The sequence below is a fragment of the Thamnophis elegans genome, chromosome 5, assembly GCF_009769535.1.
Source record: "Thamnophis elegans isolate rThaEle1 chromosome 5, rThaEle1.pri, whole genome shotgun sequence".
Lineage (NCBI taxonomy): Eukaryota > Metazoa > Chordata > Lepidosauria > Squamata > Colubridae > Thamnophis > Thamnophis elegans.
This window is the reverse complement of record NC_045545.1, coordinates 87,216,939-87,222,781: the sequence shown is the minus strand read 5'-3', so window position 1 is coordinate 87,222,781 and position 5,843 is coordinate 87,216,939.

Sequence of the window (5,843 nt, the reverse complement as noted above, 5' to 3'; positions counted from 1 at the left end):
ATGGGGCTGTCCCTGAAGAGTGTTCGAAGATTGCAGTTGGTCCAGAATGCAGCCGCACGAGCGATACTGGGTGTACCTAGATACACTCATGTTACACCCATCCTCCGCGAGCTGCACTGGCTCCCTATTGGTCTACGAATGCGCTTCAAGGTGCTAGTCGTTACTTTTAAAGCCCTAAATGGTTTAGGACCTGGCTACCTGAGAGACCGCCTCCTGCCACATACCTCCCAACGACCAATAAAATCTCACAGGTTGGGCCTCCTCCGGGTGCCGTCGACCGGACAATGCCAGCTGGCGGCCCCCCAGGGGAGGGCCTTCTCTGTGGCTGCGCCGGCCCTGTGGAACGATCTACTCATAGAGATCCAGACCCTTACCACTCTCCCGGCCTTCTGTAAAGCCACTAAGACCTGGCTGTTCCGGCAGGCCTGGGGCTGTTGATCAATGTCCAGCCCCACTTAGACTGAATGGATGGTGTGTAATTTTAACAATTGTATTTTTTACTTTTAAATTTTTAAATGCTTTTTTATCTATCTGTAAGCCGCCCAGAGTCCCAAGGGAGTGGGCGGCATACAAATTTTATTAAATTGAAATTGAAATCTTCTTCTGTTGCTTTCTGTAGCTATTCCATTGATTCCTGTTGTCTTGTGACTTGCATGGATCTAACAAACTTCTAGTATTGCATGTTCTTGTAAATAGGGAATATATTCTAGCTTAATTTAGATGTTGGCATCTCTACTGTATAGAATTACAGAATCAATTATGGTTGGTCCATTGGCACTTGGCTACTTCAACCTATCAATTTGAGGTTGGTCAGTCCAAAGATCTTTTGGAGGACTTCCTTTTACTGCATCTGTTTCCATCTTTGATGCCTTTGTAGACATTATTGTAATATTTCTTCTTGCCTCTTCTAACACCTTTCTAAGATTCTTGGTGAATTTTCTCTCTGAGTTCTTTGTCTTTCTTGACTTTGGTTTCTCTCTCCTTGATAACATCCATCATTTGTTCTGACACCCAGTTTCTTCTGTTCCTTGGGTTTTTGGCAGTCTCTTTCCACATTTGTCTTGACAATTTATTTTATTTCATTCTACTATTCTCCTAGTTCCCTAGCAATAAGGGTCAGGATTTCAAAGCAATTCCTGGTGTTTTCTTTGAAAATGGAGGGCATAGACCCAGGATCATATTGGCTCTGTTCTTCTGCTTTAGTTTAGAACTTGCACATGAGCAGTTATTATCTCTTCCATATTTAGCTCTTGGTTTCCTCTTTGCTTTATAACTGAGCTCTTCATGAACCACTGATATTGATTGCCCTACAACAGGGGTCAGCCACCTGTGGCTCAGGAGCCGCATGCGGCTCTTTCATCCCTCGGCTGCAGCTCCCTGTCGATCAAAATATGTGTCACAACCACCAATATGTGATACCCTCCGGCACAGGATTTATTGAGCTTTACGACCCCTGGTAGGCCAACCATAGATAAATCCAAGAAAAGTTTCAGAAGAAAACAGAACATTTAATTCAACTACATATGCTAGTTCTGTGGCCACTCAGGAAAGAGTCAGGCACGGGAAGGGTTTTGTGGCTTCCGGTGTTTGGCCCTTGCTCCTTAACTGTTCCCTTCTCCTGGAAGCTCTGTGCATTCGCAAATCAGGAACAGGCTCCAGCTGTTCTTCTGCCCCACTGATCTCTGACTACAAAGGCAGTTGATAACTGTCGGGCAGCCATGGCCCCATCTCTGCCTCTGACACAGAGCCCTCATCAGAGCCTTCCCCAGACTCCAGGACTGGCCCATGTTCCTCCCCAACCTCCTCACTGTCTAAGTCTGCCACCCGCTCTGCTGGCGGCCGGTGGGCCACAAAAAGAACTTTAGGGCCACTGAAATACCTTCACATCGCCAACATTATCTCAGGAGGGGATTCCAAGTAACAGCCTCCTTTCTGAATCAAGTGACTTCAGTGGTTTGCAAAGCTCCTTGGGTTACTCAAGTTTGGAGAATGACAGCTTGCTGTATAGTAGTTAACAGGAAAGTTGGCACATTCTTCTTTTTACATTTTAGCTTGAGGATATTTGGAACAATGCCCAGTAGAGTTGCCACAGTTGCTGTTACTTTTTCCTCTTTCTAGACACTTTGAATGAGAAAATTTTGGAGAGAAATAGAACTACCCTCCTGATAGTGTTGATGGCAATAAAATGATGGAGTTGGAAGGAACTTTAAAGGACATCTAATCCAACCTTTGTTCAGGACAAGATGCACTACAGCATATACTGAATACCCAGCTTTGTTTGAAGACCTCTGGAATGAAAAAAAGCTTTTCTTAAAAACAAAGGTTTTTTTATTTTTTTCTTATATATTATAACTTCTTTTATAAACAAAGTGTTGTCGGGGTTTATCCCCCCGCCCTTTATATCTTTTATTATACATAGTTCATTTTACATCATATTTTCATTTTACATTTCAGTTATCTTATTTTCATTCCATGTTCTCTGGCTTAATTTTAATTTCTTCTTAATATATAAACAATATCATTATTTGCCTCTCCAAATTAATCAAATTTAATATATCATTTCCATCTATTATTGTGTTTTACTATTAATAACATATATTCTCAGATTTAATTTTACATAGTCAACTTTTCATTGCATTAGTTATCCACAAGGAATAATATTAATCTATTTCCCTCCCATCGTATTGAATATAAACCGTTGGCTATATTTACCAAATTTCATTCTATTCTACTAGTAAATCCTTTTGTTTCTTTCCTCCTTTCAACCATTTTCTCTTAGTCTCTCAGGAACTTCATTTCTCTTATATTCTCTTTTCTCCTCCCATTTGCCTAGCTTTTTCTTTTTCTTAAAATTTCTATATATTTTTTTCTTTCCAATCTTTTTTCTCCTTTTTAATTCTGTTGTTTTAGTACCACTCCCCAGTTTTTTTAAAGACCTTTAGAAGGAAAAAAAAAAGCTCATTTCATGAGGTGGCTTGTTCCACTGGCTAACAGTTCATACCATCAAAAAGTTCCTCCTGAAATATAGCCTGAATCTCTTCCCTTGTAGTTTCAACCATGGGTTATGGACCTGCCCTTTGGTGCAATAAAGCCCACTGCCTCTACTCTTTGACCTCTGAAGCCCTATTTTTGATGGAGGTACTCTTCAATTTACAACGAAACATTTAGCGACCAGTCCAAGTTCTGACAGCAATGAAAAAAAGTGGCTTACAACCAGAGATGGGCCTGCTGCGGGTTTCGCACGGGTTTCGGGGGATCCTCTAGCTAAGGATCTGCAGTTTTCACCTAAATAAAAAGTGAAAGTTCCCCTTTTCTCCCTCCTCAGGCACCAGTCACATGGTCCAATAGAGATGCCGGCCAGTTGCTTGGTTACTCTACTCCTCCTCGTCTCCACCACCTGTTGAAATGTCCTTGGTTCCCACAGGAAAACTTTTTGTTTTGACTACAAAAGCCCAGCTAACTATTTTCTCCCCCTCCCTGTCTTGTGGCAACCCTGAAGCCGTAAAGCTGGCCTCAGCCAGGTTTGATTCAGGGTTGACAGAAGAAATGAAATAGTAAGGTATTAACTTCACTACTCTGAATTTTTTTGTCTTGCTCTCGCTCTCTCATCACAAACATCTTCACATACACAACCTTCATGCAAATGCTATGCAGAGTGCAGAAAAGATGAAACGGCAAAGAAATAGTAAGTAAACATAGGAATAACTTTCATTGAAGTCCACTTACTATGTCTCTCCATATCTTTTTATCTTCATAAACCGTTGTCCCTTCACTGTGTCTATATAGCATTTCATACATTGCCTTTTGTTTCTTAAACTTCTCACCTTTCTGTTTGAGGAACTTAACCCCATCTAAGCCAAACTTTCTGAGTTTTCTCCTTCCTCTCAAGGGTTCCTTCATCCATTTGTTTTGCAACTGGATTCTTGTGACTTTTCTCCATTTAGCCAAACCATCTCTGTCATCTTCTTTCACACCTTGGTGCTCTCAGAACTTGGTTGTTTTCTTGCAGATGTTTCATTACCCAAACTAGGTAACATCATCAGTGGTAGTCTTTCATATCAGTTATCCATTTAGTCTACATACACTCATTGCCCATTCATTCTCCAACCCTTTTCTTGTTTTATCATGCACCTTTCTAAGTGCCCCATTCCAGGTTATTCATCAACGTTTGATGACTGTCCTGTGAGTTGTGGGTGCTCCACCACTGGGGATTTTCCTGAGTTACTGATTTCTCATTTCCATCTAAGAAAACAGGCAGAAGTATGCACCAACAGACTGCCATTTTTGCTTCTTGCAATAAACATTCATTGCTAGCAGCAGATAGATCTCTTACTCCGTTTGATTGCAGGTGACCGACTTTAATCTCCATCTGTCTGATAGTTTTCCTTTTTCCTTATGAACCTCATACTAACTGAAAGAATATTTCATTGCCCATTCCCTATAATGAAACAATGTAGATGACGATGATGATAGCTAGATAACTAGTTGGATAGATGGATAGATGGATGGATGGATGGATGGATGGATGGATGGATGGATGGATAGATAGATAGATAGATAGATAGATAGATAGATAGAGATAGATGATAGATAAATAAATGATAGATTGATAGATATTGATAGGATATATATAGATAGATAGATAGATAGATAGATAGATAGATAGATAGATAGATAGATAGATAGAGAGAGAGACAGACAGACAGACAGACAGACAGACAGACAGAGACAGAGACAGAGACAGAGACAGACAGAGAGAGAGAGAGAGAGAGAGAGAGAGAGAGAGAGAGAGAGAGAGATTAATAGGATTCAGAAGGACTCAAGGCATTTTACAATAACAATTAAAGACAACAATCCAGTCTAAACTAACTGACCCAGATATCATCATCAATGAAACACTTGATGGAACAAAAATATTTACATGACTTAAATCCATTTACCCATTTCTAGTAAACATTCTAGGAAGTGTTAATGTTAATAATCTAGTTATTATTTTCCATTTTTAATGTCTTTTTATGTATCACTTGCAATTGCTCACCCCACTTTCCTCTTCAGATACAGCGACATTGATATTAGAAACATTATTTTTCAACTCAATGAACCTCGTTATATCATACAGTCTAACATTTGCTTCAACTCTTTTGTGTCTGTACCCAGCAACATGGCATCTTCTGCATAAATTCTATGTACTTTCACATTCCCAAAGAGCAGACCTTGAACATCACCACAATCACTCCATATCTTCTGACTCATAAATATGTACAGCAACCAACATGACATTGTCTTACTTCCATTCAACTATTTGCTAAGTGGTCCAATTATTCTCGCGCTTGTTTTACTTTCATCGTATATTGTGAAAGAATGTAGATTTGGCCTTGGGAAAAGGAAAGAAAGAAAAGTGCCATTGAAAGAAGAGAAACGGCTATTTGGAAAGTGGAGAAAGAAAGTGAAAATAACCCTGAAAGGCTCTCAGCATTTGGTTATTCTATCTTGCCAACCATGAAGAACATTCCTTTTGTGTCTCTTTCTTGACCCTGCCAACATTCAACAACTAGTGACAAAATATGATTAATAGCTAGCTAGCTAGACAGGCAGACAGACTGACTGACTGACTGACTGACTAGATATGGATGGATATACACAGATGATAATAGATGAATGATACAATAGATAGGCTGGATAGATGGATGGACGGACGGACGGATGGACGGACAGACAGACAAGATATGGATGGATATAGACAGATGATAAAAGGTAGATAGATCGATAGATATAGACAGACAGACAGACAGTCGATTATCTCTATCTCTATCTATCTATCTATTTATCTCTATCTATCTATC